The sequence below is a fragment of the Octopus sinensis genome, linkage group LG4 (assembly GCF_006345805.1).
Source record: "Octopus sinensis linkage group LG4, ASM634580v1, whole genome shotgun sequence".
Lineage (NCBI taxonomy): Eukaryota > Metazoa > Mollusca > Cephalopoda > Octopoda > Octopodidae > Octopus > Octopus sinensis.
Genome location: NC_043000.1, coordinates 61826845 through 61843671, shown reverse-complemented (window position 1 = coordinate 61843671; position 16827 = coordinate 61826845). Strand labels below are relative to the sequence as shown.

The following is a 16827-nucleotide window of genomic DNA, read 5'->3' as shown; positions in this document are numbered from 1 at the left end:
GCTACCAGCACAGGAACCAGAGGAGTCTGGCAAACGGCCACGATCGGTTAGCACTTTTACCTGTCACCGACATGAACACAAGTCAGGTGGCGCTGGCATCTGCCATGTTTGGACGGTGCTTTTTACATGTCACCAGCACAAGTATCTTAACTACAATTTCCATTTGATTTTCATTTTGATGTTGGTGTTGACATACTTGACTCAATAGGTTTTCTCAAGAACAGCGGGTCACTCTACGAACCAAGGTTAACACAGTAGGCTGTGCTGCGAGCCATGAAGTCACTTCATTTGTCGGGTCTTCACAGTCACAGCATATCTCAGAGGTCTCGGTCTTTGTCATTTCCTCTGTGAGGCCCTACGTGCCACCAGCAAGGGTATCACAATTACAATATCCATACGATTTTTACTTTGATGTTGATGAACTTGTACACATATATACATATTTATATATATATATATATATATTATATTTTTTTTTTGTAGCTTTAATAAAAATGTATACATGAGTGTGTATATTTGTGTGTGTGTATACATAAAGCGGACATTAAACGATGATGATGATGATGATGATATATATATATATATGTGTGTATGTATGTATACACACACACAAATATACACACTCATGTATACATTTTTATTAAAGCTACAAAAAAAAAATAACAAAAGAACTGCTATTCAGAGTTTCACATTCCCATTCGTTGGGCAGCTGTGATCACAACTGCCTGATGAATGGGAACATAAAACTCTGAGTAGCAGTTCTTTTGTGATGCTATTGCAGTTTTTATTATATACACATACATATGTGCGTGTATATATATATATATATATATATGCACATACACATATACATACAAGCATACATATATCAAAAGTACATGCAAACATTCACCGATATGAGTATATAAATAGTATATATATATATATGATAATGCATATATGTATGTATGTATGCATGTATGTATGTTTGTATATGAACACAAACAGCCTCACACACTCAGACATTCATTCATGGATGTTTGTTGTATGAAGAAGTGCTAAGTGATCCAAGTGGAAGGACTAAGCCATAAATATAAAACCAGGCCAGACAAGAGAAGACGCAGTGAAATCTGATCTGAGGAGACTACTCCTCACAAAGAAGATAGAAAAGGAATGCAATGACTAGTGGGTTGCAGTGTTGGAGAAGGCCCATACAATTCAGACAAGCATGAGCAAACATCCACAAAAACACGCCCACATCTACATATATATATATTATATATATATATATATATATATATATATATATTATATATGTATATATATACATATATATATATTATATATATATATATATTTATATATATATATATATGGTATGTGTGTATGTGCATTAGTGTACGTGTGTGTGTGTGTATACATAATTACATATGTATATATATATACATACATACATACATACATACACTATATACAAATATATATATAATATTTACATACAATATATACAAATATATATATATCCATACAATAGATACAAAATATACATAAATATATATATATATATATCTATATATATATATATGATGATGATGATGATATATATATATATATATATGATGATGATGATATATATATATATATATAATATATATATATATATATATATGTATATATATGTATGTATGTATATATATGTATGTATATATATATGTATATATATTTATATATGTATATATATATATATGATGATGATGATATATATATATATATATATATATATACACACACACACATTTACACATACATATATTAAAATATATTCTATCTCCATCACTGTTGCGTTTAGTACACATGCCCTCTAGCACTCATGCTCCTGTTCCTCAAATTCCCCTCCACCCACTCTCACTCTACTACACTGCTGATGTGATAATGGATAGCAGTGTATCTCTTGCTTGTATTGTTCATTGCCTACAATGTAACTAGAATGCCATGGGACCTATCTGATCTTCTTCCAAACAATGCATGCATTATCCTCCCTCTCTTGTATTTATCTCTCTAATCCATATCTTACTCTCGCACACACTTAAGGCGTGTGAACATAGAGTATCCTACACACCATATGTATATGCCCTGATAAATATGTTGATTTCAATAACCTTCAATCATCCACCTCAAGCTATCCGTGCCAGTCTTTCCACTTTCCTCTCCAGTGTATAAGCTACAATATATTACTCCCATGGCTTTAGTTGGCTGTTCTAAAAAACATACTTTACATATTGTGTGAAATGCTTGATGTAAGGAAGAGAATCCTGCCATGCAAATTAATCTAAAACTGAAACATGCAAGTGACATGTAGCCCCACCCACCCAAATTATTAAAGAGTAACAATGATCTGTCCAACCCATATCTGTATGGAGAGCAGACATAAAGTGATAAAAACAATGATGATGATGACAATGACCATTATTGTCAATATGATAAATATATATATATATTTCTATTAACCAGGCTTTGTATACATTGCCAGTACTTCACACATGGATAGGTGGCTAGCCAATCTATAGGGTTTCCCAAAAGGACATACTCACTCTTTGACAGACGATGTATGGGCTTACCTCGATGCAACAAATCCAAACAAATGGATAGGGAGGAGAGGTAGTGTTGAATTTCCCGTACATTCCCCAGACCTCATGCCAATGGATTTTTTTAAGGGGACATCTCAAAGATAAGGTTTACACTGCAAAACCAGTGACAATTGATGATTTGAAAAATGAAATTCTAATACAATGTCTTACAATTCCAAATGAAATGTTTGGCAATGTTGTTGAATCCATGGTTGGATATTATCAACTTTGTTTGGAAAATGAAGGAAGGCAGTTTGAACATTTGCAAACACGCAGGAATGAGAGAGAACATTAAATAATACTAAATGACAATAAACAATCGTTTCTACAACAATTTATTTTCCTGAATTCAATTTAACTTTTTAGGATAGCATGTATATCAATAAACATCTACTTGAACAAAAAATGAATGACTGGGAAGTCAAAGAGTGAGTACAACTTTTTGGGACACCTGGTATATTTGTGTGTGTGTGTATATATATATATATATTCTTTTTACTTGTTTCAATCAGTGATGTGGCCGTGTTAGAACACCGCTTTTAGTTGAAATAATCAACCCCACGATTTGTTCTTTGTAAGCCTAATGTTTATTCTATCAGTCTGTTTTGTCAAACCTCTAAATTATGGAGATAAACACACCAACATCAGTTGACAAGCAATGGTGGGGCAACAATAAAGACACACAAATACATACATACATACTACATACATACATACATATATATATATTATATATATATCTTATATATATATATATATACACATAAATATATATTATATATATATATATATATACAGGGAAAAATCAGATTTAAATTGAATAGAAGGTCTGAAAACACCTGATGAATGTCCTTAGAAGTAACAAGAACAATTGTAGTGGATAACTTAAGTTTATTTAATTTATATAAATTTTTTTATGTATTGGATTAAGTCTTTCTTTGTTTGATTTACATAATAGTGGTTTTGTCTCTAATTAATATTATATATATATATATATATATATATATATCATCATCATCATCATCATCATCGTTTAGCGTCCGCTTTCCATGCTAACATGGGTTGGATGGTTCAACTGGGGTCTGGGAAGCCAGAAGGCTGCACCAGGCCCAGTCTGATCTGGCAATGTTTCTACAGCAGGATGCCCTTCCTAACGCCAACCATTCCGTGAGTGTAGTGGGTGCTTTTTACGTGCCACCGATACAGGTGCCAGACGAGGCTGGCAAAAGACCATGATCGGATGGTGCTTTCCTATCTACCAAGTCCACTCACAAGGCTTTGGTTGGCCTGAGGCTATAGCAGGACACTTACTCAAGGTGCTATGCAGTAGGACTGAGCCAGAGTAGGACTTATTACCACACAACCATGTACTGATTTCAATTTCTGGCACAAGACCAGCAATTTTGGGGAGAGATTGAGTCAATTAGATCAACCACACTGCTCAAAAGGATGAAAAGCACAGTCAGCATATCAGCACTTGAACTCAGAACACAAACATGGACAAAATGCTGCTAAGCAATTTGCCTGGTGTACCAACAGTTATGCCAGCTCATTGCTTTATATATATAGGTGTAAATATATGTGTGTATGTAAATATATATATGTATATATATATATTAATCAAAGTGTACAGTATCATATATTCATTATGCCTGATTTTACCAATATGTTTCACACTAGGGGTTCATAATTGGATTGTTAGGTAACAGTCCGATTATGTAACCCTGCACCACATATCAGAGGTAGCTGTTATGAAATCCATATATTATATATATATATGAATGTATATGTATATATATATATATATATATATATATATATATACTCTCTGAATGCTGTAGAGCAATTCATATGAGGAAGGTCATTCGACCATAGAAACTATGTCAAAATAGATGGTAGAGTATGATTCAGTCCTGGACCTGATGCATCCTGCTAAACCATTCAATACATACTGACACATAACAAGATTGTTAACACATGCTGATGACCATGGTAAGTGTGTGCGCATATACACACACACACACACATATATATATATATATATATATATATATATATATACATACATATATATATATATATATATATATATATTATATATATATGTATATATATATATATATATATATATATATATATGTGTGTGTATATGCGCACACACTTACCATTGTCATCAGCATGTGTTAACAATCTTGTTATGTGTCAGTATGTATTGGATGGTTTAGCAGGATGCATCAGGTCCAGGACTGAATCATACTCTACCATCTATTTTGACATAGTTTCTATGGTCGAATGACCTTCCTCATATGAATTGCTCTACAGCATTCAGAGAGTGCTCTCTCATGCCATCAGCACTAGTGAAGTCTCCAAGCGGCTCAATACTTGAGCCTCTGAGAGAGATAACTGTATGCTTAGAATTAAAGTGTTAAATTAGGAGAGAACATGCCAAAGTGGAACATGTTTCTTGCTGTATGAGAGCTACATGAATATATATATTTTAGAAGAGAGTGTGGATCATCAGTGTGGAAGATGGGAAGAAATATAAGTAGTGATTATGAGAAGTCTGGGTGGATCTTTATGATATGAGTTATGTGAATGGAGACAGGACACTCATGAGTTTGGGTGGGCAGAGATTGGTAGGGTTTGTGGTAGAATTAGAAATAAGGGAATGTGTAAAAGAGGAAATATAATGAATGAAGAGCAAATGTTAAGTAGGGGGCATAGGGAAGAGTAGAGGAAACTATAGAGACTGGACCAGATTGAAGGATGGATGTAATACATGGTGGATAGAGTGGGCAAAACTAATGATACATGGGGTTGAAGAGTAGTAGAATAGAAATGAGAGGAAGAGAGATGGGGAGAGAGAGGGGGAGAGAAAGAGGGTGAAAGAGAGAGAGAAAGACAGACGGACTGACAGACAGAAAGACAGACAGACAGAGTTAGAGATTACATGTAGTTGAGTAAGCTGCAAGAATGTAGGCAGGGAAAGGAACAGGTCTAGGGCATTGGAAAAACAAAAGATTTGTGGTCTTGATGAAAGAGAGGTAATTTGGTGACTCAGGGAAGTGATCAATATAAAATATGAGTGGAGAGGTTTATATTAAGGTAAGGGTTGGATATTATGCGAAATGTTTCTAAGTAGTGAGAAAGATTAGTGTTATCAAGAAAAGACTATATTTAGAAAGATAAGTGGTGGAGATGCTTTCAGGTGAAAATTAGGTACAAACACAATTTCAGAACTTATTTTTGATGTGTTCAAAGCGTTTTTTCTAGAACCGCATATCATCAGTCATTCCAGTCCCTTGTCATATCCTCCTCTAGGTTCAAGGTACTGATATTAGTCTTCACCACTTCATCCCATATCTTCTTGGTTCTTCCTTTCACACATGCTCCAACTATATATTACATGATTTGACACATTCTTATGAAGTTGGCTTCATGCACACACACACAAACAGACACACACACTCACACATTTATATATATATACACACATACATATATATGTGTATGTACGTATGTGTGTGTATCCTTCCCTTTTATACATACATGTCTACATATGCAGTGCACATGCACATATACACACAGAAGAGCTAAGATTATAACAGGAGTTGCACAAGGGCCTAGCATTTCGTTCTAACCCATATGTGAGACTTCTGCAAAATGTTTGACCTCACGTGTGTGTACAATTAGATGTACTATCTTTTAGTTTAGAGCTCCAAATAGATTATTATCAGGCAATCTGGTTTCAGGATAGTGATTTGGTTACTACTGCACTTAGTAGCATAACTGATTATGATATACAGATCAAATGTAGGTACCGTCTTAATTGTTTGATGCATTTGATCTCTGTAACACAATGCAATAATGTGTTAGCCTGATGATGTGGTGTGGTTAAGCATCAAATTGCTCTTATAACATTCAATACAGAATTCCATGCAACTACAACATCGTAATGTCTCTTTCTCTCTATCTCTCTTACACACACACACACGTGTGTGTGTGTGTGTGCGTGTGTCCGTGTATGTGTGCGCGCGTGTATGTCTGCGTGCATGTATTCGTATACATATGTATTTATGTAGGTCAGGCGTTCAGTTTTCAATTCAGAAAAATGCTTCTGTCCATTCAGCCGGCATAACGACTTAGAGAATACTGTAAGAGTCAATTTAGCAGACCAACGATAACGAATTATTGGTACTGCCGACAACCTTGAGGCTTGGTTATCTTTAGGAATAAACTACTACATTTCATCTTTAACGTTACATGTATGTGTGAGCCACTCACACACACACACACCACACACACACATACACGTACCAGTAATCTTAATATTTTAACGATAGTATCTGCATTTACATGTACAGACATAGATTTAATTGATCTGTGGATTTGTGCATACGTATCCAGTATTTAAATCTGCATTTCAACAAAGAGAAATTGGGAAGGGGCAATAAATGTATTTTTTAGTATATAAATATATTCCATCGATATAATTGTATAGAGAAATATAAGATACACACCAATATTACACACTCATGTACGAATTTACACACCACCTGTATGTCCGTCTGTCTCTGTGGTTAAACATGTATGCGTGTGTACTTGTGTGTGGGTGGTGTAATCATTATTGAGCACTGGGGTCGATATCACTGACTTAAAACTGCTGGCCTTGTACCAAGATAAGAAACATTATTGATATTCTTCTTATTTTTTTTTTGCACAGCTTCTAATGCTGGAGATGTACTACGGTGTCAGCTGTTCACTACCAGTGAACTAGGGTAACACCTCTTATTTTTCGAGGACCTTCCGGAGTATTCGAGGTTCCAAGCAGTGTTGTTTTCTGCAAGTGCTCCACACTTATTGCAGCACCTATGTGTTCCATGTACTTCTCAAGATTTTTACTCACTGTTCCCAGGTCTCCGACAATTATTGGTACTACTACCACCTTTTTCATCGGCCACAACTGCTTAACCCCCCAAGCTAACCTGTCATATCTATCGAATTATTATTATTATTATTATTATTATTATTATTATTATTATTATTATTATTATTATTATTATTATTATTATTATCATCATCATCATTATTATTAAGGCAGCGACCTGGCAGAATCGTTAACATGACGATCAAAATGCTTAGCAGCATTTCGTCTGTCTTTGCGAACTGAGTTCAAATTCTGCCGAGGTCGACTTTGCTCTTCATCATTTTGTAGGCGATAAAATAAGTATCAATTGAGTACAAAGGTCGATATAATAGAGTATCTTCCTCGTCTAAATGTCAGGCCTTGTGCCTATAATTGAAAGAATAATAATATTAAGGCACCGAGTTGGCAGAACCGTTAATACGCTAGGTAAAATTTTCAGCGGCAATTTCGTCCGTCTTTATGTTCTGGGTTTCAAAGCTACCGCGGTCGATGAAATAGGTATCAGTTGAGCACTGGTGACCATTTAATCGACTTAACCCCACCTCGATATTCATGTGTGTGTGCATGTATATACAAGTATACATTATTTATCTTTATGTATATGTATATATATCTTTTACTTGTTTCAGTCATTAGACTGTGGCCATACTGGGGCACCGCCCTGAAGAATTTTTAGTCGAATGAATCGCCCTCGCTATACCTTTTTAATCCTGGTATTTTTGCTAGAAATTCCTTTTGCTGAACCCATAGTTACGAGGACATAAACACACTAACACCCGTTGTCACTTGATGGTGGCGAGACACACACATAAAAAAGCACACAAAGACATACACGCACATACACATACACACATACACGCACATACACATACACGCACACACACACACACACACACACACACACACATATATATATATATATATATATACATGCAAGGGGATTCTTTCAGTTTCCATCTACCAAATCCACTCACCTCACAAGGCTTTGGCCGGACCGTGACTATAGATAAAGGTTGAAGGTCCCATGTTGTGGGACTGAACCTGGAACCATGTGGTTGGGAAGCAAGCTTCTTATCACTCAGCCACATTTGCACCCGGATATTTGTGTGTGTGTGTGTGTGTGTGTGCGTGTGTGTGTGTGTGCGTGGGTTTATATCCGTTGTCTTCGGCTGTTGGACAACCATTTTCGGTTTGTTTAGGTCCCTGTAACTTAACGGTTGAGCAAAAACGAGCCGATAGATTGAGTAACTTGTGAAAAGTAGTCAAGGTTGTGCCTAAGCTTGGCCGCAGCCTATTGACTTAAGCAAGTAAATAAGAAAAGATAAATTATTAAGAGTCCCCGCGGAGAGCCCATCCGTTTCATAGGACCACTTCATCGATAGATCTATCCCCAGGGTGTTTGAAACTGCTGAGCTCTCAGTAGAACATCTTGCTAATTATAACATGAACGCTCTTTTTGAAGTATGGTCTTCCCAGACCCACACAGGAACATCACACACGCACACACACACACACACACACACACACACACACACACAAGCGCCCAGACACACACGTGCATAGACAGCTAGCTAGCTAGATAGATAGATAAATAGATACATGATTATGTGCATGTGTATTTCTCTGTATCATTTGGAGACAAGTGGTCTCCCTTTCGTTTCTTCACAAGAAATATTATTAAGGCTCATGGTTATTATTATAACGATTGCAGTTTCAGTCAGCGACTATTTTTACTATCTAGTGCAGCTCATATCGTACACAAACTTAAATCAAGTACTCTTCTTGCAGACTTCTCAACTAAGAAATTGTCTGCGATCATTATTTTAAATAGCCTAATAAGTGCATGTTTCTAACTGAAATTTCCTTATAGTCTCTTGGTCGTTCTAAGCTGTCAAAAGCACAATTAAGACTATGCTTAAACCTAATAAAACTGAATTATGGCCGATGTTGTTCCGTACTTACCAAAGAAGAGTTTCTTTTCCACATTTAATTTTAAATCGATTTGAATTTCTGTGATGTCTTCTTTGCCTTTCTCGATAAGAATTATCATAATCGCTAATGAGGTTTCTCTTCATTACGGACATAATCATGAATGATTCCAATGTGTTTTGTTTTTGTTGTTGTTGTTGTTTGCGTTCACTACGTAATTGCGTTAGCTCAAATAAAATATGAAAATACAGTTTAAAGATACATTAATTAATATATGCTTATCTATAATTAATGTCAGTTTTCTAGGTCTCGAATATCACGAACTCAATGTATTTCAGTACATAAACTCCCACACAGGCATAAACTCACTACACGCACATGCACACACACACCACACACACACACACACACACAACACACACACACACACACAAGTACACACACACATGTACACACTCATATATGCACACGCATATACACGCGTGCGCGCACATAAATAGTATATGTGTATCTGAATCTGTACACGTACTACTTGTCTGTTATTTCTCAGGTAGCGTTTACGTTTTCAACGGTACTGACACCGCTAAATTAAGTGGTAGTGTCCGGGTGTCGAGACCAAAATGATATCCGTTGCAAAGCTGATGATGGGAATACAGCTGTGATACATTTGTTGCCAGTGAATCTTTAACGTCTAATGATCTCGTTGTTGTAAGTTGTCCTTCATTCTCGTAGATTTAGAATTATGACAGTTATTTTGGATTTTGGGTTATAGCGAATTTGTTCAGTGTATTGTGACATACAATGACATTGTGTTAATGTCCCTAATGAGAAGTTTAATTATGGCAAAGTTAATCCTTAATCTGGAGATTCAAGTTTTGGGAATCCAGGCCTTAAGAGTCCATAGGCTTATAGACACACACACACACAAATGCATATATACATACATATACACGTATAGATAATATATGTGCACACATATATATATGACTGGGTGCGAGTGTGTGTGGGTATGTCTATGAACACACTTGTACATGTACATATACTGATATATAGCGGCATTTTTTGTATAATTTAAATATAAGGTATACATACCTAAATTATCACAAGAAAAAGCTGTTATGTCGTGCATACACTCTTAATTAATCAACTTGCCATCTGCAAATTAAACCAATTCAGCTCTAACTCAGGTTATATACTCTTTAGCTATATGTTGTTAATTATACTGTCAATAAATGGTGGACAATCTCTAACTGAAGACGGTTTTACAACAACCGAATGTACTCAGACGGAAACTGTTTTGCTGCCTCAGTTTGACTGTTTTCTTTACTTCTTAGAGTATGGTTAAGTTATATATCTATTAACAAGATGTATGTTACACATCAAATTATTCCCGAAACCCTCTGCAGTCAACGCTTGATAAATTAACTCACGATTTCAGCGCATGTTTTGCAGAACAAATTAAGCAAAGTTAGCTTTATCGGAATTAGTGAAAACTAAAATACAACTCTACGCTACAAATATCCCCGTTAACAGAAGATAGGTGAATCTTTTTCAGATTATATCTCAACTTTACCAGTCAGATTAGGAATTCCCTGTGTTGTGATCTTTAATTATGTCATCCACAGTGATGTTGTTTCGTAGGGTTATTTAAAGGATATAGAAAAAAAAAGATTTTTAGCACTATTAATGAATTCATACACGCGTAAACGTGCATACACGCACGTGGATGTACCCACCACACAAATCCATATATATTTCTATATGTGCATTAATGTATCAAGCATATACGTGTGCGTAAATGCAAATATTTATGCACGAATTGGACTGTTCTGTTGTACTAGGTGGATGTGGGTACTGCAGGTCTCTGCTGAACAATTGTTTGAGTTGTACATTGACTCACTGCCCCCGTCAAATCGATATTGCCTGAACAGGTGCAGAGTGTGCCAAGTCAGAAGTCGAAGTGATCAAAGAGTAAAGTGAAATGAAGTGTTTTGCTCAAGAACACAACACACCTCTTGGTCCGGGAATCGAAACTACGTCCTTGCGATCGTGAGTGCAACAACGTAACCATATGCCACACACCTTCACATATATGTAATTTCACACACAAACAATACACACACACACACACACACACACACACATATGTATGAATGCTTGTATATATGTATGTATGTTTGTATGTATGCATCTGTGTATCTATGTGTATGTGTGTTGCATATAAGAACGCACGCAACAGCACACACCTATATATTTACACTTGTATGTGTATAACTTTGGTTTACGAATATAATTGTAAATATAGAGATCTAGAAATAGTAAATTTATACGGATAAGATTTTTTTATATAAAAAAACCTCACCTGTTCACATGACAACGCCTCAAATAATTTACAGCTTCCTTATTCACGTGATTGACATTTGATAAGGCATGAACTAAATATTTACATATTTTATCCATCATATTTTGTGGGTGTGATAGTTGCGCAAAATTTCCGTCTGGTATTATATGCTGAATTCTAAATATACACATTTCTCAACATTAAAGATTATGTCAACGTGTTTGCGCGTTTATGTGCATGTGTGAGTGTGTTTGTGTGCGTGTATTTGCGTGCGTGAGTGCGTGTGTGTATGTATGTGTTTGTGTGTGTGTGTGTGTGTGTGTATGCGCGCGCGTGTGCACGTGCGTGTTTCTTGGTTTACGTGATCGTGTGAATGTTAAGTTAGTAGTTGATTGATGTTTGGGACGGTTGTGCTCTACCTTGGTTGGGCGCACAGCCAATGACACTTGCTTCACTCAAACACCACTTCCTAACAAATTGGTAATTAACATCGCCAGGAGCTATGCTCTGCTAGCTGTTTCAAATGCTAATTATCGCCAAATCATAGTCTTTATACCTAGAATCATCACTTGTCTTCGACAACACGTTACCACTAAACAAATTTATATGTTCTATCCATCATAATCGTCGTTTGTCGTTGTCGTCATCGTCATTGTCATCAGGAACAACAACGTCATCATCCGAACCTCATTAACGGCATCACGAACTTGATTATTATTATTATCATCATCATTTTCATTAACATTACCTTTGTTATCATCATCGTCATTATCATCATCGGTAACAGAGAACCCGCCACTCTTATCGCCATGTCAATGACATTTTCAAATATATATATATATATATATATATATATATACATTTTCAAATATATACATATGTATATATATATATATATAATTATTATTATTATCATTATTATTATTATTATTATTATTATTATTATTATTATTATTATTATTATTATTATTATATTATTATTATTATTATTATTATTATCATTATCATTATTACTGCGTCTACTACATGATTTTTCTTTAAGCTTCAGCGAACTTTGAATGTGGGTATTTTATCTCCAGACTTGATAACTTATCACATCTCTTTTTTTTTGTGTAAGTTGTTTAGAAGTGGTATTATTTTACCAATATGTTATTAAAAAACCATTTCAGTAGATGATCTGATAAGAATCCATATACATACGAAAAGTAATTTCATATGATACTCCCCAGAGATGGGACAAACAGATGGCCATTTCGTTTCAGGTGCAACATTATTACATATAACACTACACAATTGATTTTATTGATTAAATCTGTGGTTTGCTTTCTGCTGTAAATGTCCGACAAATGAAGCTTTGAGTTTTCATCTATAGCCAGACTACATTGATTGCAGTTGCTTTTCTTGCACAGCGTGACTGACTGACTATGGGAACATATATAAGGATGGAATATTTTGTAACTTTATATGATGCTTGGTTTTTTTTTTTAATTAGAGTAGCATTGGAACATCAAGTCTTTAGTACATTTATAATTGCTCAATAGCATAATGTTTCCAAAGAACTATTAAATAGATACTGTGAAATTTGTCTGTAGTCGGTGGTGAACGTTTCAACTGTTGACCTATCAACTGGAGCTATCAGTTTCTCTCCTATCGTTTTTATTGACTTCTATTCCTGAGCAAAGTGGCAAAAGATGAAAATAGATGGAAAATGAAAAGACTTGCATATTAATTCGAAACTGTTGTTTTGATGTTTAAGTGCTGAGATTACAAGAGAATGAATATATTCATCGGAAAACTATGTTGATGAAGAAGCAAGCAGTATAAAAAGATGAAGAAATTAAACTTATTTTTTTACTGAAAATTTCTCAAAGATGTGAATTTGATTATAACCAGATGTTATTTTACTTGAATTAAAATATTTGAAGATACTTCTGTACATATTGCTAAGGATAAGTTGTCGGTAATAGTCCTTTCTATTATTGGCACAAGGCCTGAAGTTCTGGAGTGGAGGCTACTCAATCGCATCCACACAGTGCATGACTGGTATTTGTTTTAATTTATCTGAAAGGACGAATAGGAAAATCAACCTTGGTACAGTTTGAACTCAGAAAGCAAAAACAAACAAAATGTCACTAAACATTTTGTCCGATGCGCCAACGATTGTGCTAACGATTGGCCACCTTCCAGCTGTTTGTAATAGTGGTATGTGGAAGTAAATGCCATAGAGTATTTATTTTTGCTTCTCCACATCGTGAGTTTAAGTTTTTATTTTTATATCGTAAGTACAACCAGCCGTCACTTGCGAGCGAGTATAGTTTGATAACATGTATCATGCCTTCATTGATTGAATTAGGCGTTAATATAGTAGCGAACCTACATAAACAACTTGATGAAATGATGGGACATGCTGAAAGAAATAATGCATCACTCCAGTTCAAAAATTGAACCCTTGACTTTATAATCCTGAGACATGAATTTTAACCTACAGGTCACATAGTATAGCAGGCTAAACGGTACTCATAACACTGTACGGAAAGAATATAATAAAATTAAAGTTAATATAGTTAAAGCTGAGTTATATGTCAGATTGATGCAATAGTGCTTAATTTCTAGACTTTCTATTGAGTGTTTAGTAAGTTAATATATAGTTGGTGTTTTTCAAATTATGCGTGGTTATCTAAGCCTGAGCAGTAACTACCCCTGTAAAGACACAATCATTGATGTTATATATGTGCTTCTGTCATGACATGCTTGGTAATCTTTGTGTCGGTAGTGCCGTATGAGAAGATATGCTTTATGGTGCTTTATTTTCTGCATAGAGAGAAGCTAGTTTAATTTATTGGCTGTCATGAAACATGATACCAACGGTATGAGATATACCAATGCAGCAGAATGTTTAGGTTAATATTTTCTCTTATGATCCCATGTTAGTCCCAGTTATTTAAATATACAAATGTCCACAATAAAATTTATCTTTTAATCTTTAGTTAAAATAATATTTAAAGAAGAAAAGTTAAAATAATATTTAAAGAAGAAAAGAAAAACAATTACACGTGGGCCGATAATGGTTTCAAATTTTGTGATAAAGCCAGCAGTTTTTGAGGGGCGGGGTGAGTTGATTACAGTGACGCCTGTACTTGATTGTTACTTATTCTATCGAGTCCGAATGGATAAAAGGCAAAGTCGGTCTGGGCGGATTTTGAGCTCAAAACGTAATGATGGACGAAATGTCAGGAAGTATTTCATCCGGCGTACTAATTGTTCAGCTAGCTTGCCACTCTGTGGAACCAATAATAGAAGTGTTATTATTTTGACGCAGATGTGTTTCATTACTCTAGAATGTGCTTAATCTCCAGATACTTGATGTGTATTCACGAATGCCTTAAGAGTAATAAATAGCACATTTTAATAATTAAGTAATCTGACCCTGAGCTAATTAATTTACTAATTCGAGGTAAAGAAGATATTGTTGCACAAAAATTCTGATTTTATTATTCAAGATATTCAAGTTTGAATAATGATATGAACAAAACAGGTTATTCAAAAATTTAGATTTGAAGTAAAATTAATGTCACATTGATTGCTGTTATAAATATTTGCAAATTTACATTCATGCCATCTATGTATAAACTTATGTTTTGGGAGATATGACGTGATTTAAGTTTTTATTAAAAGAGCCCCTGATGCGCTTTTGATTCCCGTTTGGCTCTCTTATATAAGAAATGTTCCTGAAAAATGGCATTGAATATCAATACTTCTTCCACACTCAGAAATATCGATCATTCATATCTTTAGATAAATAAGTGCGTATGTGTGCCCATGTATGTGTGAAGTAAATATGTATTGAAATGAATTTGCCAAAAATAGCCCTTTGTTGATGTAAAATTCATGCGAATATTTATATAATTTTAAAATGTGCTTCATTTATTCAAATTTTACGAGCCAATAGTTGATTCCTTGCGTGATAGCTTGAAAGGCTAGAAATAACAGCTAAAGCTCCTTTAAATAACACTTAGTTATGAACATTGTAAATGCGGAATTATATGGTGTTTAAGAAGTGGTCACGGCTGGATATCGTTTAATCATATATCTACTCGATTAGACCCGACCAAGAAATAAGCAACAACAATGCGTGTGATATGTTTGATAATGAGCAACTTAAAGAGGAGGAGGAGAGGAAGAGGAGGAGAATGGTGACGCAACTTCCTCATTCTCTACAAACGTCTGCATACGCACATCATTGACCATGAAATGCTGAACTCATTGAGTATTGGTCGCAAACAAACCATCTGACCAGTAGCTCTACTCTTTTTCACAAGACATAAACAAACAAATGCTCCAGACTGGTCAGAGAAAATCTATGTCAAGAATTAGGTCTAGGAAGTAAAACGCGAGAGAGAGAGAGGGAAGAAGAGAAAGAGAGAGAAAGAAAGAATGAAAGAAAGAAAGCGAGAGAGATCCTTGACTCAACCAAAAAATTTCCATTTACATTTATCAAATAGCAAGGAATCAAATCGAAAAGAATGGGGAAGGAGAACAATATAACTGTAATTAATAATCGAGAAATAATACGTTATCTTTAATTCGTATAATAAATCCATTGCAAATGTTCGCAAATCGGTTACGACCTGTAAAGAAATTTACAGAAAACAAGTCATACAACAACACTCTGATTCCTTACCCACAATAATAAGGGAAAACAGTACGAATAAAAGCATATCGTTCTCCGTCAGTTTAAAAATAACATACATATGTAGATCTTCATGCATATAGAGATTTCTACCATAGGCACAAGGCCTGAAATCTGGGAGAAGGGGAATTGTCTATTACAGTGACCCCAGTGCTCGACTTGTACTTATTTCATCGGCCAGAGTCACCCTCAGGCAAAGTCACCCTCAGTGGAATGTAAACTTACTAGATGCATATAATGTACAAAAATCACCCCCGTGGAAAACAAATGAGCCGGTACTCGGCGAAAACTAATAAAAGACCGGATTATCCCCCTAATGTCTCAAATAAAGCCG

General features: G+C 35.0%; 2 long non-coding RNA genes across 2 annotated transcripts in view; one reads left to right on the top strand and one right to left on the bottom strand.

Annotated features, from left to right (window-relative positions):
- The window catches only part of LOC118762978, a 21539-nt gene extending 18551 nt beyond the window's left edge, over positions 1 to 2988 (bottom strand). Inside the window, exon 1 of the long non-coding RNA XR_004998732.1 lies at positions 2659 to 2988. This is a non-coding gene — a long non-coding RNA (uncharacterized LOC118762978). The remainder of the gene's footprint in view (positions 1 to 2658) is intronic.
- Positions 1 to 16827, top strand: part of LOC118762977 — a 182360-nt gene that overhangs the window by 871 nt on the left and 164662 nt on the right. The window lies entirely within an intron of this gene.